Here is a 27991-nt window from a genome sequence, read left to right as displayed (position 1 = left end):
TCACAGGACTGGCCCGTTCTCATGCCTCAGATCTCTGCGGGAATGTCCGTTACTCTGGGAGGTCTTTCCTGACCACCCTCACTGGAATAGCACACAGACTGCTCACTTTCTACTCCTTCACTTTGCAGTATTATTATTATTATTATTTTTAGTGGCAATTATACACTTGCACATTATACATTTAAGGCATTTTTTGGGGTCACTATATCAGAATACTAGCTTCAGCACGCAAGGCATATGCAGTTAGTATTCACATAGCACCCCCTGGGGAACCTAGTAGGTGCTCTGTAAATATTTGTTGAATGGATGAAGGAAGCTCTTTGGGATGGTGGACGTTGTTTCTACTCCATCGCCCAGGCCTCGTGGTCAGTCTGCAGGCAGCTGGGAGCTTCACCCCACCCGCAATGCTACCCAGCAGAGGTACGAACTGGAGCCAGGCCCTCGGGATTGCACTGGCGAGAAACGGCGCGGCTGAGCACGCTGCGCCAAAGCCCCGGCGCCACCTCCCCTCGGTCCTGAGGCCAAGACCGGGGAAGCGCAGGTCTGCAGCACCCGGAACGTGGAAGCAGAGGCAGACAGAAGACGACAGTGCGCGGGCGGGGAAAGTCTGCGCGGTGCCGGGCTGCGCGCAGGCGGTGCCTTCCCGCTCCGGCTGACTCATTCCCAGCCGCCTCCGCTGCGGTCGCGGCCACACACACACGCCCATCTTGGGGAGGGCCGTCCCGCGAGCCCCCACCGCCAGCTCAGCTTCTCCGCCCGCTCGGGCCCAGGGGCCTTCCCGGGAATCTCCGCGCGCGCCACGGGAGGCCTCGGCCCCGCGGCGCGCGCGCACCGGGAGACGCGCGGCCTCCGGAGAGCGGCGCACGCGCAGTGCAGGCGCGCGCCCCCGGCCCCGCGCGCGCCCCCGGCCGGGCTCCTGCCCGCCCCCGCCCCCGCCCCCGCCCGGCTCCGGCCCGGCCTCAGTCCGCGGCTAGTCGGCTGCCTGACCGAAGGCCCTGGATCCGAGTGTCGCCTGCGGTTCTGAAGACACCGGGTGGCCCGGGGGAGGGTGGAGACGACGGCGGTGCCGGGCTTCCCGGCTGCCGTTGCTGAGTGGTGTGGGTGCAGGAAGTAGAGGCAGAGGAGCCGAGGGGGGCAGCCGCGCCTGCAGCTAACGGCCTCCCGGGGCGCTGACCGCTGGGCAGGCGAACCGCTCGCTCTGGAGTTCGCGCCGCCGCCTCCGCTGCCCGGCTGTGGGGCCCGGACTTAGAGCTGGTGCCGCGGCGCAGGGAGAGGCCGGGTCCTCGCCGCCCAGGGATGTGAGCGGGAGCCGCAGTCGCTCGGGAGGGATCCGGAGGTCCCAGCCTGGCGGACGCTCGGACCCGAACCCGTGCCCGCTGCGGGGGCTTCGCAGACCTCGGCCGGCCGGAGGCGCCCGGTAGGAGCAGCCTGGGGTCTGGGGGCGCGTCCTCGTCGCCCGGTCCGAGCAGCGGGTGGGTGTCATTGCCGTCTGCTCCCCGGGTGGGGGACAGCCCTGGTCTCTCCAACAATCCTCTCACCCCCCGGTCCCCGCTTCCCCCCCACCGCTTGTGGCAGTAAACTTGACAGCAAGGAAAACCGTCCTCTTGGGGAAACGACGGAGTGTTTTGCTGTTGCTCTTTGCATCCATGTGCGCCCGATCCCCACCGCCCACTACCCCTCTTTAAAATCTTCCAGACACCCAAACAGCCTAGAGAAGAAACGAGCATTTCCCCTGGATTTCTGCGGTAGTAACTTCTTCTTTTCTTTTCTTTTTTTTTTTTTAGGTTTCAGGAACAGGCAAGGGAACAAGATGTGAACTGTTTTCCTTCTGCAGAACAAGAGGCCCTTCCTCCCCTTCCCGCGAAGGTGGGTATGCGATCTTGGCTGCTGGAAAGGTGAGGGTGTCGCGAGCCGCGAGTGCGAGGGTAGGAAGGTGGGGAGCGTGTGTAGACCGGCAGGGTCGTGGCTTCTTGGTCCTCTGAAAATGGCAGAGCTGAACTTTTAACGTTGGTCTGGGAGGGTATGTTGGGGAAGGGGGGCGGGGGGGGGGTTGTTTATTGTTGTTCTGGGATCCTTTAAGAAGCATTCATTGTTTCTTTCTCCGCTGACTATACAAATAAACGTGGCTTTGCAGAAAAAACAACAACACATTGTCAGTTACTCTTTCTCTTCGAGCAGCCAGAGAGTCTTGATCTTTCAAAGAGGAACATTTTCTAGGACTGAGAGATACCTATTGAGAGATCACGTTAGCCGTTCTTGCTGGGGTTTCTGCTGCCACATTGAATGCTTCCTGTGATGGTTTTATCTGCCTAAGTTTGCTGTGTCGGTTGAATTTACCCCGTTTGCTTTCCGGTGGTTATTAATCTGACAGGAGAAACTCTTTTCTTTCTTTCCTTTTTTTCTGAATGAAGCAGCTAAGGTGTGTCATGCATAGTGGGAAGGAGAAATGTGGAGAAGGAAACAAGAAGTGGGAATAAGAGAGGTGACGATTGCTTTTGGTTTCATAATAGATTTGTGTTACTGAGTTGTTGGGCTACTGCAAATATTCTGATATCACACCCAGCAGATTTGAAGGTGGATAATCAATCTTTGGTCTCCCTCTCCCCACCCTCTTCACCTTTTTACCACTTAAAGTGCAAGAATCATTTGCTTGTATACGTACATATGTGTTAGTGTATAACAAACATATCTGCAAACTGGATGTGTCCAATACTTGCCTTAATAGTACATGTATTTACCTGTATAGGAAAGTTCCACTATATAAGCATATAATACTTGTTTTTGCTCTAGTAGAATGACCTGTGTTTGGAGTTTATAGTGTTTTTTTTAGAGGCTATTTAAGGAATAGTACAGGGGGATATTGAAGGACCATTGTTTGATTTGAGACAGTGTCTCAGGTATGGGATGGGAACTGATATCTTTTCTCTACCTTCACCTGGCCGTATTGCTGAAAGATGGCAGAATAGGAAACAGCTTTGGCTTTGAAGTCAGGTCTGAGTTGAATCCTGGTGTTGTGTTACTTAAAATCTCATTGAGCTTCACTTTTCTTATGGTTGTTGTGAAGATTGAATAAGGATATGTATGCAAAGTAGAACATTGCTTGGTTACTATAAAAGTCTTGGCTGCTATCATGGCTGGGCAGGCCAAGGAGACTCAGGGAAGGACAGAATGACTCTGCATAAGGTGATCTGCCAGTGACCAGTATTGTTTCCTCTTTAGTAAAAGGACAAAAAGGACTTTTGGGTCTTAGTGGTATAGGGATTTTATAATCTCTTTATGGAAAGATTGTACTCATCTCCTTGGCACCCCCTCCCACATTGTGCTGTCCCCACCAGCTATGTGCTGCCCTCTTGTGGTTAATTATGCTAAGAACTTCCTTTTGCTCCTCCCACATTGCATTTTTTTGGTCTCTTTTTCGGCCCCTTCCCTTTGCTCCCAGTTTCCCAAACTGTGCACTGAGTGAGGTGCCCCACAGTACCAGTGAACTCAGGCCTGAACTATTTGTTTGAGGTAGTTCATAGTTTTAACATTAAATTAACACATTCCTTTCTACAATGCCATGTCTTTGCAAAGTTGTGTTTTTAGAGGTCGCTGTGATAAAAAGCAAATAGTGCATGAAAATTAATGATACAGGCAAGGAGAATGTGATGTCCGATTTAATTCCAAGGTTTGAGAAGTTGTATAGTGCCCAACACTACGTTTTCAGGACATTAATACTTAGGTGGTTTGAACCTACCTACCTGCTTAAGCATTTCTTTTGGCCTAGGGCTCCTATGAAAAAATTACTAAGACTGAGGACTCCCTAAATGGAGAAAGTTTGAGAACCTCTGCTTTATCTTTTGGTTGGCTCTTCTGATTTAAAAATTTTTTAGTTAATGGAAAAACTGCATTTTTAAAATGTTGGTCACTAATGGATCCCCTCTCCACCAAAATCATTGATACCATTATTGATACAAGGCTAGTATCAACTGATCATGGCTTAATATAGTTAGTTCCTTTCCTATTCATTATCTTCATAGCTTCTGCTCATTTCTTTCATTTTAAAACTAATCTTGTTGCCCATTTGTCATTCTAGTCATAGTACTGGTTTTCTGGTATATTTGATCATCTCCTCATACTCAACATCCCTCAAATGAAAATTATTATTTTATATCCCTTTGTGATTTCCTTCTCTCCTGGTTATATAGGATTTAAATTAGGGATCATTTTAAAACTATCTCTTTCATATTAACCCATTCAACATTTCCTGTCCATATTTCTTTGTCCCTCTACTCTGCTTCCCTCACTTTACCACCTGAATCCCAGGACTCATTTCCTCAGCCTAGAATATTGAGAGTCATAGCAACCTCCCAGAATCCAGCATCTCTTCCTTCTAGTTATCTTTAATAAAAATGTCACTATAGCTCTAGCCAGTTGCTCAGTGGTTAGAGCGTCAACCTTTGGACTGAAGGGTGCCAGGTTCAGTTCCAGTCAAGGGCATGTACTTCAGTTGTAGGCTTGACCCCCAGTCCCCGTCTGGGTATGTGTCTCTCTCACATCAATGGTTCTTTCTCTCTGTCTCTCCCCCTCCCTTCCATTCTCTCTAAAAAAAAAGAAAGAAAAAAAAAGAAAAAATATCCTTTGGTGAGAATTAACAAAAAATAAAAATATCACTCTATTACTCCTTATTGTTGTTGTTCTCTTGCCCCATTTCTTCACTAGCTTCCCACTTTATACCTATTAAATTTAAGTTCCTTTTTCTTGCTTTCAAGATACTCTATCATCATTCCTTACCCTATTTATCCAGTGTTTTGTCTAAGGACCCCCTATAAGCATTCTCTGCTATTGACTTGCAAGCTGCTTTTCACACTTTCTAATAGCAGCTGTGCTTATTTCCAACTTCTAACTTTCATTCACTTTTTTCATATTTTTTCCACCAAGGCCCAGTTCTGTATCCTATTGCAATGCTTACTAGACATGGAATAATTGAGCAGGGCTTCAGTCTCCTCATCTGAAAAATGAGGAGAATTATAGTATTTTTTCCTTAGGGTTGTAGTGAAAATTGAGTTAATACATGAAAAGTTCTCAAGACCAGTGCCTGGCACATTAAGCACACCTTCAGTTTTAGGAATTATTATAATGATTTACCACTCCTATTATTACTACTATTATTATCACTGTACTTCCAGTTAAAATTCTCTCATTTGTGAAACTGTTTCACTAAATATGCTTTTCCCCTTCACTGTATTTCTATAATTTCTATTTTTGCATAGTTTACGTGTATACCATGCATTGGTTGTTTGATAGTTATTTCCCTAGAGTAGTAATGGCGAACCTATGACACGCGTGTCAGAGGTGACATGCAAACTCATTTTTTTGGTTGATTTTTCTTTGTTAAATGGCATTTAAATATATAAAAAATATATCAAAAATATAAATCTTTGTTTTCCTGTGGTTGCAAATATCAAAGAATTTCTCTATGTGACACGGCACCAGAGTTAAGTTAGGGTTTTTCAAAATGCTGACACACCGAGCTCAAAAGATTTGCCATCACTGCCCTAGAGTTAACCATATTTTTTCAGATCGATAGTGTGTGCTTTGATGAACAATACCTAGAATTAAACCAGCACATTCACAGTCCAACCAGTGTGGCTCAGTGGTTGAGCATTGACCTATAAGCCTGGAGGTCCCAGGTTCGATTCCTGGTCAGGGCACATGCTTAGGTTGCAAGCTCGATCCCCATGGGGAGAGAGAGAGAGAGAGAGAGAGAGAGAGAGAGAGAGAGAGAGAGAGAGAGAGAGAGAGAGAGAAACAGAAACATCAATGATGAAAGAGAATCATTGATCAGCTGCCTCCGTCACCCCCCCTCTAGGGACCGAGCCTGCAACCCAGGCATGTGCCCTTGACCAGAATCGAACCTGGGACTCTTCAGCCCACAGGCTGACTCTCTATCCACTGAGCCAAACCAGCTAGGGCCAATAAAAATATATATTTTTAAAAAGCACAGAGTGCTAATGCACATGGGGAGCATTCAGTAAATGCTGTGTATTAAAAAGGAACTTTAGTCAGTCACCAAATATTTATTAATACTTACAATGTAAAAGGTACATTGCTAAGTCCAAAAGACTTGATTGAAACGAAGTATTGTATGGAGAGTAGTAAGAAATCTGGTTGAAAATGTAAGTTGGAATTAGATTATGGATGCCTTTAAGAGCTGGGATGAGAAGAATGTACTAGTACTTGTATCTCTAGGTAACAGAGAAATTTTTAAAATTTTGGATTGAGAAAGAGCTTGCTAAAAGAAGTATTTTAGGAAAATCGGAGAGGCTCCAATGTGAGGCATAGTATGTGTTGAAGTGATATGTGAGAAGTGATAGAGTAGGAAAATAATCTAGGCCTGAAGTAATGAGGATTTGCACTTAGTGGGGGTAAAGACAGAGATGTCACACAAGATTTCATTATAGATTGTATAGGAAAGGAAGATGTGGGGCGGGGTTAAGAGAGGCAGGGAGGAAGAAGAGTAATCAAAGATGACTTTGAGATTTTGATCTTCTGTGACAGAGGAAATGAAGTGTTGCAACTGTAAGACATCTGGGCCACAATATATACATTTTGTGCGTTAAGAATATGAGAACCAGAGAGATTTAAGTGTGTCTAAAATTACTCAGCTAGTTAGTGACAAAGAAATAACTAGAATTTTATTAATGGCAGTATTGACAGAAGTAGGTGTGAAAGTATTAGTAGATGGTTGAGAAGTTACAGATATAAGCTGGGCTTATATTTTGGATATGTTGAGTTTGAGATGACAGTGAGATAGTCAAGTGAAAATAGATAGCCAGACAGTGGGACATATAACTTGAACTTGGTAGAAAAATTTAAGGCTGGGATAGTAGTGCTCAGAGTAAAGAGCTAGACCTAAAATTGAGTCTTGGGAATTGCTTGTAATTAGAGAACTGGCAAAGGAGATGAAGAAGGAGCAGTTAATATGAGAAGTAAGGGGATAGGTAGGTTAAGAAGGTGAGAATGATTAAAAATGTTGATTGTTGTTGATTATTGGCAACAAATGAGAAGAATCAGAACTGAAATAAGGTCTTAAAAATGTGTGCTAGTATTTTACCTGGCATGAAATCTAGAAAAGCAGAATATAGAAGAAATTGTTTATAGTTTCCTCATGCAGAAATAACTGCTATTAATATTTTGTTCTTTCTAGTATGACAGATGATCTTTGGATTTGACAATTGGCTGAACAATGGAGACTTCTATCCAAAACTCTTATCACTGGGACTAATGATGAGAATTTTGGGCATAATAAAGACTGGGAGGTATTTTCTACAGAGTGTTTGTCATTTTTCTGTGTCCTTTCATTTCACACAACATAGGTATTGCTATTCCTTGTGGACATTAGCCCTGCATTTGTATTATTTAAGTAAGTAGACATTCAGTGATTAGCATTATACATTTAGTGATCCAGTAGTTAGAAAGTGATCTCTGGGTGCTATTGTACTGGTAAAATCTGAATAAAACACTAATGGATGAGTTTCTAAAAGGAAGAGGAATTTACCCTGGCTGGTGTGGCTCAGTTGGTTGGAGTGTTATCTGTACAAAGGGAGGTGGGTTCGATTTCCAGTCAGGACACATGCCCAAGTTGTGTCTTGATCCCCAATAAGGGCATGAATGGGAGATAACTGATCAATGTTTCTTTTTCATGTTGTTTCTTCCTCTCTCTCCCTTTCTTCCTCAATTTATTTTTTATTTTTAAATATTTTTATTGATTTCAGAGAGGAAGGGAAAGGGGGAGAGAGAGAAAAAAACATCAATGATGAGAGAGAATCATTGATCAGCTGCCTCCTGCACGCCCCCCACTGGGGATTGAGCCCACAACCCAGGCATGTGCCCTTGACTGGAATCGAACCTGGGACCCTTCAGTCCCCAGGCTGACGTCCTATCCACTGAGCCAAACCAGCCAGGGCTCTTCCTCTCTTTATAAAAAAAAAATCAATAAAAAGCATATCCTTGGGTGAGGAAAAAAGTTAAAAAAAATAAAAAGAAGAGAACTTCTTGATAGATAACTTAAAACTGAAGTTAGTATGATTGAAAGTATTCAGTTTTGGAGACTGAAAACATTATCTGTTTTTGAAGCCCGTGTGGTAGAGCTAACAGAGTGAACTAGGTTGGGATAGTCCATGGGCTGTTTGTTTTGCTTGAATGCTTATTTGGATTTCCCCAAGGACATCGTTCAGCCTTATTTTTTGATATCAGTCCTTGTGGATAAGGTATTCATTGTTGCTTATTAAATTATCTTAGTTTAATAAATTCTGACTATGAAATATAATGCCACTAGGCAATATTTTTGTAATATGCGAGGTAATGAGATGTTTTGGGAATCGGAATTAGGGACTGACTTTCCTGTCAGCATGGTGTATGATTTTGAGCCAGACCCATAATCATTGAGTCTTCTATTTTCCTTATTTAGATAATGAAGAATGGACTAAATATTTTTTTAAACTTTATTTTAAAAGGGTGGAATCATGTAGTAAAATGTGTATAAATTTCACAACAGTGTCTTCTGGTGTTTACCTCTCTATTTCTAAATAACAATCTACCATCAGTATCCCCCCCTACCTCATTCTGTGTCTGTACCTATACTCTGCCTTTTTCCCCTTTGCAATGAATGAACTGCTCAGTGCCACATCTAAGGCTTCTCCATCTACTTGTATAGAGGAATCCATCTCCGTTTGCCTCCAAGGACTTTGCCATTCTACCTCTCCCTCTTTTTCTTATATCCTCATTTTTTTCTCTCTACTAGATCATTTCAATCAGTATGTAGTCTGGTTGCTATTGCTGCATGACATAACTACCCCAAAACTTGCTAATGTAAAACAACTATTTTGTTAGACTCACAGATATTATGGGTCAGTAATTCAGATTGGGCATACCAATGATGGTTTGTTTCTACTCCACAATGTCTAGGACAGTGATGGTGAACCTTTTGAGCTCGGCGTGTCAGCATTTTAAAAACCCTAAGTTAACTCTGGTGTCATGTCGCATATAGAAATTTTTTGATAATTGCAACCATAGTAAAGCAAAGACTTATATTTTTGATATTTTTTTTATATATTTAAATGCCATTTAACAAAGAAAAATCAACCAAAAAAATGAGTTCGTGTGTCACCTCTGACACGCGTGTCATAGGTTCACCATCACTGGTCTAGGACTTCAGATGGGAAGACTCTTTGACTGGGGGTAACCTGAAGGTGGGGACTGGAATCATTTGGAGGTATCTTCACTCGTATGACTGATAGTTGGTGCTGGCAGTTAACCAAGATCTCATCTGGGGCTGTTAATGAGCATGTACATGTGGCCTGGACCTCCTTACAACATGGAGGCCTCAAGATAGTTGACTTTCTTGATAAGTCAGGATTTACTTTTTTTTTTTTTTAATTGATTTTTTACAGAGAGGAAGGGAGAGGGATAGAGAGTTAGAAACATCGATGAGAGAGAAACATCGATCAGCTGCCTCCTGCACACTCCCTACTGGGGATGTGCCTGCAACCAAGGTACATGCCCTTGACCGGAATCGAACCTGGGACCCTTTGGTCCGCAGGCCGATGCTCTATCCACTGAGCCAAACCAGTTGGTGAGTCAGGATTTAAAAGCTAGTGTTTTGGTGAACATGGTGATGGAGGGAGGGGTCTGAGGATTCGACTCCACTTATTAATAGGGGGGTGGCAAGGTCACATTGTAGAAGAAAACGTGGAATGGGAGATATTGCTATGGCCATCTCTAGACAATACTATTGCCATAGTTTGCCCTTTTGCCACACTACACATCCCTTCCACACCCAAAACATGCAAAATATACTAACCTCCTCCTCAGAGACCTCTAATTCACATCTCTTTATGACATCAGCTCAAAATCTAGTATGTCATCATCCAAATCAGGTCCAGATACAGATCAGGTTCCTTTGGTATGGTTTCTTGAGAATGATTGCTCTTTACTTGTCTGTGAAGAGACAAGTAATATGTCCCCACATAATTACCATATGAGATTAGAAAGGCACATGTTAACCACAGTACACTTTCCTGTTCAAAAAGAGAGACGAGGGAGGCACACAGCAGTCTATAGCAATTCTAAAACATGGCTGGGTGCACATTGGCAGTTTCTTGATTGGAGCTCAGTCCTACTTCCTAGTTCTTAGTGTGCCATGGCTGCTTCTTTTGGTCTTTGGTCTCACCTTCTGAATCATTCTTTTTTCCCCCAGAAGAATTTATCTGTGTTTTGCAGCTGAGTAATCTTCTGAGTTTGCTTTATGCCTATAGTGTGGTTTAGGGTCCAAAGCCTCCTTTTATTTTATATAGTTACTGTCCCTTTCATTCTAAGCTAATATAACTCCTTTAAAAATTTTGTGTACTGGCTGTGTATTAATTGACTCCATCAGACAAAAGCTATTCCCACAAGTCTCTCACAGCAATCTTTTCCTACTTTCGGCTTCCTGTGAGGCTGCCATGGAACAGCACTCACGATTCTTGGATAATTTTGTGTCTGAGAGAATCTGTGAGGTACTGGCTTCGATCTGCTGAGGTTTTAACAATGAATCTTACAGTCCCAGTCTAAATGGATCTTTGCCCTGAGATCTTTTTTTACTTCAAGAACACTTTGCTGGCTGAAAAGACTGTTCTGAGTCCTTTACATTTCTTGAAATTCCATTCGAAAAGTGAATAACTCATTCTTTAGTTCATCTCTCTCTGCTCTCTTAATTATAAAGGCAGCTAGAAGAAGCCAGCTGCTTCTTCAACAATCATTAAGTACAGTTGACCCTTGATCAACACTGGTTTGAAATGGGTGGGTCCACTTATAGGTAGATTTTTTTCAATAAATATATCAAATTTTTGGAGATATGTGGTAATTTGAAAAACTTGCAGAAGAACTGTGTAGCTTAGAAATATTGAATAAATTAAGAAAAAGTTAGGTATGTCATGAATGCACAAATATATGTAGATACTATCTTATCATTTTATGATATTAATGAAGTATACACAAATCTATTATAAAAACTTAAAATTTATCAAAACTTGGGCACACAAACACAGCCTGTACATGGCACCATTGGTTGCTGAAATAAATGTAAATAAAAGAAAGACACAGTATTAAATTATAACTGCATAAGATTAACTGTAGTACATACTGTACTACTCTAATAATTTCATAATCACCTCCTGTAGCTATTGCAGTGAGCTCAAGTGTTGTATCTGCTTAGAATGCTGTGACACTAATTATCTGCATGTGAGCAGTTCATCTCTCCAGTAAATTGAGTATCGCAAAGTGATCTCTTGTGGTTCTTGCCTATTTTTCATTGTTTACTGCAATACTGTGAACCTTGAATAACAGTGGGGGACCCATACAAAGTGCCATGTTGGAAATACTCCTCACAACAAGTTGACTTGCTTGACATGTACCAGATTGAAGTATGCAGCTACAGTTGACCATCATTTCAAGAAAAATGAATCCAGCATAAGGACCACTATAAAAAAAACATTTGTGAAGCTATCACTGAAGCTACGCTAGCAGGTGTGAAAACCATGTACTTTTTGTTAACTACCGTTTTATCTCATATAGAAAATGTACCTTTTATGTGAGTGCAGGCTTGTTATAAGAAAGACATAACTATGAACTGTAATATAATTCCAAAAAATGTTAAGTCATCATATGAAAACTTAAAGCAAAATTAAGGTGAAGAATCTAATGCTGGAGAATTTAAGGCCAGCAAAGGAAGGTTTTGATAATTTTAGAAAGAGATTTGGTGTAAAAAATGTCAAGGTAACAGGAGAAAGAGCTTCTGCCGAATAAGAAGCAGCAAACGAGTTCTGGATGTTATTAAGAAAGTTGTTGAGGAGAAGGATATCTGCCTGAACAGGTTTTTAATACAGACAAAAGTGCCCTATTCTGGAAAATGCCAAAGGACTATTAGTTAAGGAAGGGAAATGAGCACCAGGCTTTCAGGCAAGGGTAGGCTAACTCTACTGTTTTGTGCAATGCAGTCAGGTGTATGACCAGGACTGCCCCTATCTATAAAGCTGCTAACCCTGGAGCCTCGAAGAGAAAAGAAAAACATCAGCGGCCAGTCTTTTGGTTGTACAAGAAAACCTGGACAACAAGAACCCTTTTTCTGGATTGGTTTTTTGGATGCTTTGTTCCTAAAGTCAGTACCTTGCCAGTAAGAGTTCTTTTGATACTGGACAATGCCCTTGGTCAGCTAGAACCTTATGAATTCAACACCAAAGGCATCGAAATGGTCCATTTGCCCTCAACCACATTGTTTCTAATTCAGCCTGATTAAGGGGTCAGAAGGACTTTTAAGGTTCACTACAAATGAGTATTATGGAAAGGATTGTCAACACTATGGAAGAGAACCCTGATAGAACATCATGAAAGTTTGGAAGGATTATACATCATTGAAGATGCCATCGTTGTTATAGAAAAAACTGTAAAAGTCATCAAGCTGAAATAATAAATTTTTGCTGGAGAAACTCTGTCCAGATGTTGTTCATGAATTCATAGGATTTATGGCAGAGCCAAAGAAGAAAATCATGAGATTGTGGATATGGCAAAAAGGGGGCAGGGTGATGGGTTTTAAGATATGGATCTTGGAAAAATACAAGAGCTAATAGGCACCACACTAGAGGAATTAACAGAAGATGACTTGATGTAGATGATGCTTTAGAACCAGTGCCATATGATGAGAAAGAAGATGTAGAAGAAGCAGTGCCAGAAAATAAGTTGACATTAGACAATCTAACAGAAGGGTTCTGATAATTCATGACTGCTTTTGACTTATTTTACGACATGGATCTTTCTAAGATACGGGCACTGAAACTAAAGCAAATGGTAGAAAAAAAATTGGTACCTTGTAGAAACATTTTTAAAGAAATGAAAAAGCAAAAAGGTCAGACAAATTATGATGTATTTCTGTAAAGTTACATCGAGGGTGCCTGCCTCTCCAGTCTCCCTTTCCATATCCTCCACATATTCTCCCTCTGCCACCCCTGTGACAGCAAGACCAGCGCTTCCTCTTTCTCCTCCTTCTCCTGCTCAGTGTGAAGACGAGGATGAAGATTTTGATGATGATTCACTGCCACTTAATGATGATCCACTGCCACTTAATGAATAGTAAATAACCATCAGACGATGTAATCTTACTGTATTGATAAAGACAGTGCTATAAATGTATTTTCTTTATAATTTTCTTAACATTTTCTTTTCTCTAGTTTACATTACTATAAGAATAAAGTATATAAAACTTACATAAAAATATGTGTTAATCAACTATATTGCTGGTAAGGCTTCTGGACAAACAGTAGGCTATTAATAGTTAAGTTTTTGGGGATTCCAAACTTAAATGCAGATTTTTTGACTGCACAGGGATCAGCACCCTTAATTCCTGTGTTGTTTAGAGTCAACTGTATATTTTATTTTCCAAGTTACTGTAGGTGATAGTTTCGCCAAACTTTCCACTACTATATCACAGATCTCCTTCAATTCAGCCTTCAATAGTATTTTCCTCACTTTCCTTTAAGCCCTCTTCGATAGCCTCCTTGAGACTTAGTAGGCTTCCATTAAATCTCCTCAAGGCCCTCTCTATCTGTGAACACAAATGTCAGATGGGTCCTCATCTCTTCTTGTCTATGCTAGGACCCCTAACTCAGGGGTTCTTATCAGAATTACCTAGAGGGCTGGTTGAAACACAAATTGCTGAGTTTCTGTTTCAGTTGGTCTGGAGTGGGACCTGAGAATCTGCATTTCTAACAAGTTCCCAGGTGATACTGCTGATGTTGGTTTGGGGACCAGACTGAAAATCACTGATGTAAACCAGGGTTGGCAAAATTTTTCTAGTAAGGACCAGATAGTCAATATTTTAGGCTTTGTTGGCAAGATTGTCCCTACTGCAACTGCTCAATGCTGCCTTTGTGGTGCAAAAGCCACCAAGGAGAAGACAAAAATGAAAGGATTCAAAAGCTTTATTTACAGACAGGCAACTGGCTGAATTTGACCTCTGAGCATTAGTTTGCCAATTCCCAATTTAGTACCATTACTTGACACATTTTCTTCATGGTACTGCTGCATTTTCTCCTTCCCTTTAAAGCAGGGGTGGGCAAACTTTTTGACTTGAGGGCCACAATGGGTTCTTAAACTGGACCGGAGGGCCGGAACAAAAGCATGGATGGAGTGTTTGTGTGAACTAATATAAATTCAAAGTAAACATCATTACATAAAAGGGTACGGTCTTTTTTTTTTAGTTTTATTCATTTCAAACAGGCCAGATCCGGCCCGCGGGCCGTAGTTTGCCCACGGCTGCTTTAAAGCAAAGCTCTTTGTCTCTTCTTTTTATTCTCTCAAAAATTTTATCTACTCTGAACAGGTGGCATTTTATTTTATTTTGAAATATATTTTATTGATTTTTTACAGAGAGGAAGGGAGAGGGATAGAAACATCGATGAGAGAGGAACATCGATCAGCTGCCTCCTGCACACCCCCCACTGGGGATTTTCCCGCAACCAAGGTACATGCCCTTGACGGGAATCGAACGTGGGACCCTTTGGTCCGCAGGCCGACGCTCTGTCCACTGAGCCAAACTGGTCAGGTGGCACTTTAAATGTTTTAGAATTCAAAAAGTAGTGAATATCTCTGTAATGTAATTTTGCGTGTGTAGGACCATAACTAGGTTTTATAGAAGAGGAATTGTTGATTCAAAAGCTATGTTATTAATTTCAATAAATATTACCAAATTGATCTTCATAGAAATGCCAGCTCATACTTTTCTACACCTGTTTTCAGTTAGTTTGATATTTGTCAATTTGAGATGTGAAAAATGGAATCTCATAATTTTAATTTGCTTTGAATTTTTCTTTTCTGAGAACTATTCACTCATATCCTGGCCCATTTTCTGTCTTGATTGTTGACCTTTTACTTTGATTTTAGAAGCTCTTTCTCGACTAAAAAAATAGCTCTGTGTTTGTGAAATGAATTGTAAATATGTTCCCCAGGTTATCTTTTTATCTTTTTGACTCTGTTTATAGTGTGATTTTTTTCCTCATGCATACCTTTTTGTTTTTATGCTATTCTTTTTGTTAGTCATTCTTTTTGTTACAAAAAAAAAAAAAATAAATCCTACTTATGTCCTTGCTTAACCCTGAAATTCTATTTTGAAAATCTCTCGTTTTCTTGATTTATCTGGAATTTATATTGGTGCAAAGTATAAGATGGGATCCAACTTTTTTCCTTCAGATGGTTGTCTAGTTGTTCCAACACTCTTTGTTGAAGAATCCATCTTTTCTCTGCTGCTGTGAAATAGTAGTGTTTTAAATTATGAATATAGTTAGGTCTATTTTCAGACTCTGTTTTGTTCCAACATTGGCTGCTGTGAAACTGTACTGTGATTTCTGAGTCAGGGAATATTTCTATATTGGTATTTAAAAATTACATTAATTGGTAAAAGGGGCAAAAAGAATTGCAAGTGTTTCTTATGACTGACAGAACTTCCTTAATAAGTTTAACCTTTCTGGTTGTTTGTGTATAGTGACATTTAAATATAGTCTTAAATGAATAGGACCATCCTGTAGGGTCATCATTCACTCAGTCATTTATTCAGCTGATAAGTCAGTCACTCAAGCCACTCACTCAGTGGGTCAATTGTTTACTTAGTAGTCACTCAGTTTGTCAATCAGTCACTCACCCACCTACATACTCAAGCAATCCCTCAGTGTTTAATCAATCACTCATTAAATAAACAGTTAATGTAATCAATTACAGTGAGGCCTTGACTTACGAGTGTCCCGACTAACGAGTTTTTCGAGGTATGAGCCATCTCTCGGCCAATTTTTTGCTTTGAGTTGCGAGCTAAAATTCGGGTTACGAGCCACCTTCAGATACCCCACCGCTAGTTGGCGCAGCGGTTGTCACAGTGAATGCCACAACATCAGCCCAGCATCACGTGTCTCACTCGTTCACTATTGATTTGACATACGAGTAATTTGAGTTACGAGCTCCATCACGGAACGAATTAAACTCGTAAGTCAAGGCCCCACTGTACTCAATAAATACTTACTTGGTGTCCATTTTGTGCTATGCTAAGATTAAAATGTAAGCCATAGGCCCTGGCCAGTTTGGCTCAGTGGATAGAGCGTCAGCCTGCGGACCAAAGGGTCCCACGTTCGATTCCGGTGAAGGGCATGTACCTTGGTTGCAGGCACATCCCCAGTGGGGGGTGTGCAAGAGGCAGCTGAATCAATGTTTCTCTCTCATTGATATTTCTAGCTCTCTGTCCCTCTTCCTCTCCCTCTGTAAAAAATCAATAAAACATATTTAAAATGTAAGCCATGGATATCATTTTTTAATGTCTTCATACTATTTTATTGGCTATGTATACCATGGTGTATTTATCAGATCCCTTTAATGTCATTTTCCATTATTACTAACTGTTTCAGAGAATTCTTAGATACACATCCTACTGCAGTGCTTTTGTCCTCTTTAAAAGGAAAATTCTTAGATATTCTTTTTTTTTTTTAAATATATTTTATTGATTTTTTACAGAGAGGAAGGGAGAGAGATAGAGAGTTAGAAACATCGATGAGAGAGAAACATCGATCAGCTGCCTCCTGCACATCTCCTACTGGGGATATGCCCGCAACCCAGGTACATGCCCTTGACCGGAATCGAACCTGGGACCTTTCAGTCCGCAGGCCGACGCTCTATCCACTGAGCCAAACCGGTTTCGGCAGATATTCTTTTTTAATATTCTTGCCAACACTATTGCCAATCTTAATTTTTGCCAGTGTGATAAGGAAGAAACAATATTTCATTTTTATTTACGTTTCTTTCATTATTAATGGTGTTGACCATGTCTTCATTTTAGGAAATATTTGCATTTGTTTTATGAAATGCCTATTAATGTTCTTTATTCATTTTCTCATTGATTTGTAAGGGTTACTTATATAAATATAGTAAACCTTTGTGGCATATGTTTTTTCCTCAATTAAAAAAAATTTATTATGATGCTTATAATTTTATGTAGTCAGGTTTATCAGTCTTTATTTCCTTTATTTTATTTTATTTTTTACTTAGATGTTAGGTTTGGAAAGGATGTACATGTGCAAAAGAGTTTTTGGTAAAGAAATAATTGAAGTGGATGTATTTGAAGAACCAAAGAAATGACTGAAAATGTCCAACTTCAAATATGTAAGGAGAGGAGTCAGAGAACAATAAGAAGAGCTAACAAAAATGATTTTTAAAGAGAGTATACAAACACTTGAAATTATTTTGTCATTTTGAAAGAGTAGAATACAAATATAAAGAGAAACGAAATAAAGGCAGATATAGTCATTGCAAAAATTGTTTCCTAATAGCAGTTATTCTAAATTGAGGTAATTTTTTAGATTTTGTTATGTTTAGTTTTAATTTTCTTTCTTTAATTTTGAGCATATGTTTTCTTATGGTTAATTTTTGTAAATATTTCATATGTGCTCAAAATATATTTTTGGTGGAAGGTTGTAATAAATATTTCTAGTATTGTCTTTTATCAGTTTGTGGAGCTCTTTGTATATTGGAGGTATTCCTTGTTTGACAAATGAAATGCAGATATTTTCTGCCAGTCTGCCTTTTGGTTTTGTTTATAATTCCTTTCCTCTAGAGAAATTAAAAATTTAATATAATATTTTTCTTTATTGTACAGGTAAAAAACTTCATTGATTTCCGTGTCATTAGTGTGTATAAAGATAAAGAAACTTGTTATGTAAGATTGTAGGGAGAAGGGCAGACCAAGGGAAACTGTCAGTGCATTTTCTGCCTAAGGCATTGAAATTCAAGTGGGAATAAAAGTCACTTTATTAGCCAAAGAAAATAAGGACTCAGGCAATTTATGTGACTTTTATTATATGGATTTTGGGTTTTTTCAGTTTGCATAAGAAAGTTTTTTCATTCCAGATAGAAGTCATCTCAAAGGTTCTTTCAGTATTTTAATTCTTTTATATATTACATTAAATATTTAATTTATATATACTTTATTTTTTACTTAAATATAGGTTTGGCATGTTTTCTCTAGTTGTATTGTCAGTTATGTTAGTGCCATTTGTAAACATATATACTTTTCCTAGTGTATCAAAATATTGTTATATTAAATTCCCGTACATTCTTGAATTTATTTTTAGATGCTGTTTTGGTCTACTGATCTGTCTAATTGTATATCAATACTATTTTGGTTTTAAATGACTATCAAAAGCATTCAAACAGAATTTAACAGGATTTCTATATATTTTTTAAATGCATAATTTGCCTTTAGTCTTGTTTATAAGAGATACACATGTTCATGTAATAAATGAGATTCTTATATTATTCCAGACACTCAATGTTCCTCTTCATTAATCCAAAAGGGGTTCTTTTGTGCTATTACAGCTTTTGTAGGTATATTTTAGATGAAGAAAGAGTCTGTATGCACAAATAACAAAAGATTGCTGTTGTTTTAATCAGATTCACAAGTATCTTTTACTTTAGCATACCTTCTAAGTTTTGGATGAAAGTATATAGCACCTCCCCTCCTACAACCAAATTATTTTGGTTTTAAAACATCCCAAATCCCTGTTTTTTAAATATTTTTTAAATTGGTTTCATAGAGGAGGGGAGAGGGAGAGAGAGTTAGAAACATCAATGATGAGAATCACCAATTGGCTGCCACCTGCATGCCCCCTACTGGGGATTTAGCCCGCAACCTGGCATGTGCCCTTGGCTGGAATTGAACCCAGGACCCTTCAGTCTGCAGGCCGATGTTGTATCCACTGAGCCAAACCAGCTAGGGCCAAAATCCCTGCCTTTACAAAATTTATCCATGGCTTTATACTAAATGTGCTTAATAGTCTCTACTATTTCTGACTTTATAAAATGTTTAATGTTTATATTCAATGAAATGTGCAGCATCATAGATTAGATGGTGTGAATATAAGATAAAAACACTTAAAAAGCTATCTTTTTTAAAAACCTTTTTGTGCTAAATTAATTTTCCTGCTGTATCTAGAATCTATTTTTCTTACGCTGTGTGAGGTGGACATTCCATTTTGACAAACCAGAAATGATCACTCTCTCTTTAAAGACCATACAAAATACATATGAAAAAAAAGGGAAGACATTTGGTTCGTTCAGTTTAATGTAAATTAATTTTTAAGCAGAAATTGAGGAAGAACAAGTTCTGAACTAATTAGCCAGTAGAGCTGAGACCATACATATCATCTCCTTTTCTCCTTTTGTTCTGTTTAATAGCAAAATTATATAGTGTGGTAGCTGAAGCTGATGTCGTTTATGTCCCACCCTTAAACCCTATCACCTTCTTTGTGCTTTAGCAAACACAAATTCTGTTAATATTTGCATCTCTACCTGCTGACTTTTTTTTCTTGGAACTATGGGAAGCCATGCTTCCAGTGCTTGTGGCAGGCCAGAAATGTTGTGGAATTAACACTATTGGGAGCAAGCCCTCACTCAACCAGTGAGTAACTCTCAGGGGTTTGTACTGTATAAATACTATAGTGATCCCCTGGGTGGAATAATTCTAGATGTTTTATACTGTTTCCTAGAGCTTTTCCAAGGAGTTAAGCCTGCTGTGGTAGCTAGTGTAAGACTGCAGTTTTATTGGCTGCCTTCCCTTCCCTGTATCGCTTTTTTCTTTTTTCTTTTTTTTCAATTAAATCTTTATTGTTCAGATTATTACATTAACCTGTATCGCCTCTTTATTTCTCTGTTCATGTTACCTAAATTTCAAAAAAACTAGTGTTTCACCGAATCCTGTACCAGGTTTTGCTTTTAGGAATATTTAAGACAGTATGTCTTTGGTGGTAATGTAACCAAACTTTAGTGAGAAGTTTTACTTTTTAAAAGTAGTTTCTGTTTTTCAACATATATGAATTACCATATATTTTAATCCTCACTGCCTATATGTTTGGGGGGGAAAATAAAAGGAGGGAAAAAAGCTAAAAAAACCCCAAAAACCTGAGCATTGTCTTATAAAGGGTGAAGAGAAGGGAAAGTACTGTTGGGGTCCAGGCCCAGCAGGTCCAGGGGTTCCCAAAGGTATGGATTGGGTCAGTAAAGAAGGAATGACATGGAGACAGACAGCATTCAGTTGATTAGCAGCCTATCCAGGATCTCTAGCCAGGTTCTAGCCAGGTTCTCTCTTTATTCTCCTGTTACATCTGTATTTATACCATTTGATTTTAATCCTATCCATTCTATTCCAAAGGTTAGAGTGTTTGTTATCTCCATTCCAAGGTCACTACTCTATTGTTCTGTTAAGCTACAAGGAAGTAAATGAAGGAGATTATCCTAAGTAAAGATTATGTAGCTTAAGCGTGATTGTTCATAGTTAAGGTGATTAACTACCTGCCTGGCACTTAGTTAAGTGGTTTTACTGATTTATTCCCTTCCTTAGTCCTGTTAATCCCTAACTCCAGGGAAAAATCCCCACCTGGGGAAACAACCTTTCTCAGAGAGGTGACCTTGGTTAAAACACACAGCACTAAAAATGGGAGCAAACATATTAAGAACAGTATGCCATATATGCCAGGTCCCTTGAAACATATGCTGTGCAGATGTTTCTTCCCTGCAGCGACTGTGTCAAGCAGCAAGGATGGACTGGCTTCCGGCAAAGTACTAGTCTATGGGTGAGATTATTTCAGATAGATTGTCTCATTTAATCCTTACAATAATTTATGAAATAGTGGATGTTATTTTTTTTTTAAAAAAAAGAGATTAGGAAACTGAGGCTCAGAAAGATTAAATAATTTCTTCTGAGTAAGAGCATAGAGATCAGGATTCAAATCCAGTCCTATTTCAACTTGGGTCCTAAAGCAAAGGCTATATTCTCCCTTTTCTCTTTTCATTTTAATATTAAAATGTTTTTTAAAAAATATATTTTATTGATTTTTTACAGAGAGGAAGGGAGAAGGAGAAGGATAGAGAGCTAGAAACATCGATGAGAGAGAAACATCGATTTAGCTGCCTCCTGCACACTCCCTACTGGGGATGTGCTCGCAACCAAGGTACATGCCCTTGACCCGAATCAAACCTGGGACCCTTCAGTCCGCAGGCCTATGCTCCACCCATTGAGCCAAACCAGTTAGAGCTTAAAATGTTATTGAAATATTCTTAACATACAGGAAATTAGAAAAAATAAAATAATTCAGTTATTTATATTTACCTTTTAGTTCTAATAATTTTTGGCCACTTTTTGCTTTAGATCTTTTTTTTTTGAGAAATAAACATTATAGTTACAGTTGAAACTCATCTACCTACTCTTACTCTGATATCTCTCCCATTTACCACACCAGAGGTAACCACTAACTTGAAGTTAGTATCATTTTCATGCATATTTTAAACTTTTACTACTAAACAAATTTTTAATCCCCACTTATTTTTATGACATTAATTTAACCATGATATCCATTTAGTTCATTTAAGTTTATGAATAGTATAATATTCCCATTGTATGAAACTCCACAATTTACATATAATTTTTATCAACTGATGAACATTAAAGTTATTTGTCTTATTATTATTACAAATAATGCTACTTTGAAAATTACGCACTAGTATATTTATTTCTCTAGAGTTATACCTAGAAATGAATTGCTTGATTGTAAAATAGGTGTATCTTTAGATTAATTAATGCAGCCTAATTAATCTTCCAAACTAGTTGTCTGAAGGGTTCTTCTCCTCTACATCCTCTCTATGATACTTGGTATTTTCAGACTTCTCAATTTTGCCAACCTGATGGTTATGATTTAGTATCTTATTTTATTTTATTTTTTATTTTTATTTTTATTTTTTTTTATTGATTTTTTACAGAGAGGAAGGGAGAGAGATAGAGAGTTAGAAACATCGATGAGAGAGAAACATCGATCAGCTGCCTCCAGCACATCTCCCACTGGGGATGTGCCCGCAACCCAGGTACATGCCCTTGACCGGAATCGAACCTGGGACCCTTCAGTCCGCAGGCCGATGCTCTATCCACTGAGCCAAACCGGTTTTGGCTAGTATCTTATTTTAATTTATATTTTCTTTTTACAAGTGGGATTTATCATCTTTTATGCTTATTTATCTATTCATATATTTTTTTAACCCTTTTAAAATTGGGGTTTCTATTGATTATTGATTTATATTTTGCAAACTTCTTTGAGTTTGTAGCTTGGCTTATAATCAACAAGAATTAATGCATTTTGCACCTGTCAAATTGAGAAAAATGTCTTTTTTTGGTTAACTTTTCTGTATGGTTTTATCTGTCTCTTCTAAATACTGTATACCATGATTTAAAAAGATTCAGTCTGATGTTCTTTGTCTTTTATAGGGTGGGCTTAATTGGCTTATTTATATTTATTGTATGTATTGACATTTGGACCTAAAATTTTTTTACTATCTTATATTTTTGTTTGTCATTGTTTTTCTTTTTCCTCCTTTTTTTTTTAAATTGCTTAAAGTATTACATATGTCTCTCCCCCCCACCTCCATTGACCTTTCCCTGGCCACTGCCACCCCCCCAGAACAAGCTCCTACCAACCCAGTGTTCATGTCCATTAGTTATGCTAATATGCATGCATATAAGTCCTTTGGTTGATCTCTTACCGACGCCCCTCCACCCTCCCCTACCTTCCCTCAAGTTTGATGATCTGTTCAGTGTTTCTCTGTCTCTGGATCTATTTTTGTTTATCAGTTTATATTGTTCATTATATTCCACAAATGAGTGAGATCATGTGATATTTATCTTTCTCCAACTGGGTTATTTCACTTAGCATAATGCTCTCCAGCTCCATCCATGCTGTTGCAAATGGTAAGAGTTCCTTCTTTTTTACCGAAGCTTATTATTCCATTGTGTAGATGTACCACAGCTTTTTAATCCACTCATCTGCTGATGGGCACTAAGCCTGTTTCCAAATCTTAGCTATTGTAAATTGTGCTGCTATGAACATAGGGATGCATATATCCTTTCTGATGGGCGTTTTGAATTCCCTGGGATATATTCCTAGAAGTGGGATTACTGGGTCAAGTGAGAGTTCCATTTTTAATATTTTGAGGAAATGCCATACTGTTTTCACAGTAGCTGCACCAGTCTGCATTCCCACCAGCAGTGCATGAGGGTTCCTTTTTCTCCACATCTCCTTGCCAGCACTTGTGGTTTGTTGATTTGTTGATGATAGCCATTCTGACAGGTGTGAGGTGGCACCTCACTGTCGTTTTGATTTGCATCTCTCAGATGATTAGTGGCTTTGAGCATGTTTTTATATGTCTCGTGGTCTTCTGTATGTCCTCTTTTGAAAAGTGTTTATTTAGGTCCTTTGCCCATTTTTTTATTGGACCGTTTATCTTTCTTTTGTTAAGTCGTTTGAGTTCCCTATAAATGTTGGAGATTAAACCCTTTCGTATATAACATTGGCAAATATGTTCTTCCATGCAAGTGGGCTTTCTTGTTGTTTTGTTGATGGTTTCTTTTGCTATGCATAAGCTTTGTATTTTGATGTGTTCCCATTTGTTTATTTTCTCCTTAGTTTCCATTGTCTAGGAACTGTATTGGTAAAGATATTGCTACGACATATGTCTGATATTTTGCTGCCTATGGATTCTTCTAAGATTTTTATGGTTTCCCGTCTTATGTTTAAGTCCTCTATCTATTTGGAGTCTATTTTTGTGTATGGTGTAAGTTGGTGGTTTAATTTCATTATAAAGATCATACACCATGACAAGTAGGATTTATTTCGGGGATGCAAGGCTGGTACAATATTCTCAAATCAATAAATGTGATACATCACATAAACAAATTGAGAGACAAAAATCACATAATCATATCAATTGATGCAGAAAAAGCATTTGACAAAATCCAACAGCAATTTCTGATAAAAACTCTCAGCAAAATGGGAATAGAGGGATCATACTTCAACATGATAAAAGCCTATATGACAAACCTACAGCCAATATCATACTCAATGGGCAAAAACAAAAACCATTTCCCTTAAGAATAGGAACAAGTCAGGGATGTTCACTTTCACCACTCCTATTCAACATAGTACTGGAAGTGCTAGCTATAGTGACCATACAAGAAGAAATAAAAGGCATCCAAATTGGAAAAGAAGAAGTAAAACTGTCATTATTTGCAGATGACATGATATTGTTTTCTCCCTTCTTATGGATTATAAATCTGTCTTTTAATGGTTGCCTTTAACATTTTTTTTTATTTTTAAAGTTTTATTCATTGATTTTAGAGAGAGAGGAAAGTGGGAGAGAGAAACATCAATTTGTTGTTCCACTTATTTATTCATTCATTGGTTGACTCCTGTATGTGCCCCGGCAACCTTGGCCTATCAGAACAACACTAACCAACTGAGTGTGATTGCCTTTAGCATTTTTGACATATGTTTAAATATAAGCATTTACAACAAAGTTCTAAGTTATTTAGTAAATGTCCTACTAAATAGGCAAGGAGGAATCAAACCCCTTCTACCTTATTCTAATTTAAAGTTTCAGCTTCATGTGTTTCTTTTTTAACAGGGTGTTATGTTTCTTTTCCATTTAAAAAAATTTTACCAATACTTTATCAATTTTGGTGTTTGCTGTTGTAAGTAAATGCTCTCTGTCTGAATTCTGTTTTCCTCTCATAAAAGTGTATCTATTAATAGTTCTTTTAGCAAGAGTCTGTGGGTGGTTTAACATTTTGTCTTCATATGGCTTTGAATGTCTGAAAATGCCATCTTTCCCCCTCACCCCCTCTTGTTTCCTGGATTATTTTCTGTAATCAATTGGAAGATATTACTGCATTATAATCTAGTATTGATTGTTGTTGAGATGATGCCAGTTTAATTTTTATTCATCCTATATAATAAAAGGCTAATATGCAAATCAGCGGAACGACCAGTTGCTATGATGCACACTGACCACCAAGGGGCAGATGCTCAATGCAGGAGCTGCCCTCTGGTGGTCAGTGCACTCCCACAGGGGGAGCACTGCTGAGCTAGAAGCCAGGCTTATGGCTGGTAAGTGCAGCAGTGGTGGCAGGAGCCTCTCCCACCTCCACAGCAGCACTAAGGATGTCCAGCTGCCAGGGAGTAAGCCTAAGCCATCAGTCGGACACCCCCCAAGGGCTCCTAGACTGCAAGAGGGTGTAGGCCGGGCTGAGGGACTGCCCCGCCCCCCAGTGCATGAATTTTGTGCACCGGGCCATTAGTTTGTAAATAATCTCTCACTTGTCTTTGGTAGCTCTTCAGTTTTTTCTTTATGTATGATGTCCTAAAGGTTCTGTAGTTTTAATGTATCTAGGTGTGAATTTTTGAAATTTATTTTAGTCCACTTAACTCCTGATAATATCTTCATTTGATTTTGGAAAATTTTCAGCCATTATTTCTTTCAATGTTTGTTCTTATTTGCCTCTTAGATGCATTCTGGGGCCTCACAATCCTTTCTTTATGTCTCTTAACTACATTTTCAAAGAATTTTTTTAATTAAAAATATGTTTTTTATTGATTTCAGAGAGAGGAAGGGATAGGCACATCAATGCTGAGAGTGAATCATTTATCAGCTGCCTCCTGCACACCCTATACTCAGGATGGAGCCAGCAACCTGCACGTGCCCTGACAGTATCGAACCCTGATTTCCTGGTTCCTGGGTTGACGCTTAACCCCTGAGCCATACTGGCCGGGCTCCTGATATTTTCCAGATGAGTAATCTGAAAACACTCTTATTAGGAAGTGCTAGATAAAATATAATAAAATCCTTTAAAAAAACCTTTTTATAGGGAGAATTTTGAACATGCAAAAATGTGCATAATAGTACAATACACTAGTCACTCAGCCTTAATAGCTTATAGTTAATTCTGTGCCATCTAGTTTTCACTACAGTGAAAAGCACATCATAGACTTATTTCTTTCATTAATAGTTCTGTGTGTATCTCTAAAATATTAGAACTCTTTTATTAATAAGAAGATAATCATAATTCCTTAATTCTTTAAATAATTCAGCAAGTAATCAAATTTCTAATTCTTTGATATATCATAAATGCTTTTTCTTTTTTATAATTTTTTAAAACCAGGATCAAAATAAAGTCCACACATTACAACTTTACAGTCTCTATTAATCTGTTTGTTTCCTGCATTACTTCTGTTTTTCCTTTTTTAACCAGGTTGGTTAGTTTCCCACAACCTAGATTTTGCTGGTCACAGCTTCATGGCAAAGTTTAATGTGTTTCTCTGTTTATATATTTTCAGAAAACATTTTCTTACGTATTCCTATCTTACTATTTCTACTTCTTCAGCTAATTGCCTTTCTGTTTAGAAACCATAATTAGTTCCTTAGTGCTTTGTAGGTGACTAATTTGTAAAAACAATAACATTGCCTATAGTATAATGAGGATTATTTGTTACAGAGCCAAGGAGTATCTATACTGTTATTTTCACCCCCTTTCAAGTTTTCTTCCATTAGAATTGCCTTTTTCTTTTCTATCACTGCTTTCCTTATTATATCATCTGTAGGTGTTTATGTTTTGTTTAGCTTTGTTTTCCAGTCCATCTTAGCAAACAGACTAGCACCACTTTTTTCGCAAGCCTTTCAAAGGCCTTCTGCTCCTGCCTGAGACCCGCTGCCCAGCTGTTATCATACTAGTATGCCTTGACTTTACTGCTTTCCAGGTTTGGATCTATTTTTTGGACCAGATGTTATACTTCTTAATTTACTCCTTTGGTTTGGTATGTTATAGCTCAGAAAAGTAACTTGTTAAATGCTGCTTTTGGGGTAAACTTTGAATCTTCAAATGTTTGAAAATGCTTGTTTTTCCCCTTCTGGGTCAAAATTCTAAGCTGTACACTGTGTATGAGATTAGAAAATTCAAAATAATGATACAAAATAAAAAGGAATAGCCATCCTTACCTTTCAGATCCTTTTCCTATAGGTAGTCTTCTTTTAACTCTTAATTGCCAAATCCAGTGGATTCGTTTCCCTTTTTTTTTCTATCTTATTTAACCTCTTAGTAGTACTTAATAACTCTCCTCATAAAACTCTCTACTCTTCTTTATTTAAAAAAGAGAACCTTATTTTTATTAAAATATACATACAAAAAAGCACATGAATCTGAAGTATACATAGAAGAATGAATTTTGATAAAATGAATACTTACAGTTTTTCTACTTCTCTGGCTATTTCTTTGCAAGAGTCGGCTACATTCCTCTCTATGCCTGTCTTTGTCAGTTCTTACTAGCTTCAAAAATTTGTTGTGACCGCAGAGATTTAGTTTCTGATCCTCTTCTCATCTTATACCTTATATCAGGATAACATTGTAAGACTGATATAGCTTCCTTCTTTTTGCCTGATTACTATGAAATCTGTTTTAAAATTGTCCACATTATTTTCCTTCAGATAAAGAGCTTTTGAGGCAAAGGGTTATATTTTTCTTTGGGAAAATGTTGAATGAGTAAATGAATAGACGTAAATTGAAATGAAGGCAGATAATATAATGATATGTGGACAGAAAAGTGATGGAATGCATTTAGACTAGAAAATTTGACATGAACAAATTTAAAATTTCTCATAAGCTAACAAATATGGTACACTTGTATTTTATCTAGGTCTTAGTTGAATTATTCCTAAAATACTTCTGTAAAGACATGGGGAAAATATAAGTATGTATGGTATAATGGCATTTTATCTTGTTTTATCAAAAATTCATAAAGCAGCATTGTATATTTTACTGTATCACCAGGAAATTTCTATGTCACAGATTATTGTAGTGTACTTTCAAAAATAGTCTCCTTTCTATTAACATTTATTTTAAGTTTTAAGTGATTTTTTTTCTACTTTTTACAAAGAATAATATCGGAAAATGGAAATCAGCATTCACATAAAGAAAATATAGCTAAATTCCAACAAATTAATTATAATAAAGTCTAAATATTATAAATGAATACAAAAATATTTATAAACTGTATAATAAATTTGTTTAAGGTTA

General features: G+C 38.4%; 1 protein-coding gene across 1 annotated transcript in view; it reads left to right on the top strand.

Annotated features, from left to right (window-relative positions):
* The first annotated feature begins 984 nt into the window (after positions 1-984).
* JAK2 (Janus kinase 2) overlaps positions 985-27991 on the top strand; it is a 101659-nt gene continuing 74652 nt past the window's right edge. Inside the window, exons 1-2 of the mRNA XM_081103422.1 lie at positions 985-1417; positions 1785-1866. The gene's annotated coding sequence lies outside the window, so the exon portion shown is untranslated. The remainder of the gene's footprint in view (positions 1418-1784; positions 1867-27991) is intronic.

The sequence above is a fragment of the Myotis nattereri genome (assembly GCF_964212035.1).
Source record: "Myotis nattereri genome assembly, chromosome: 12".
NCBI lineage: Eukaryota > Metazoa > Chordata > Mammalia > Chiroptera > Vespertilionidae > Myotis > Myotis nattereri.
This window is presented reverse-complemented; position numbering and strand designations above follow the sequence as displayed.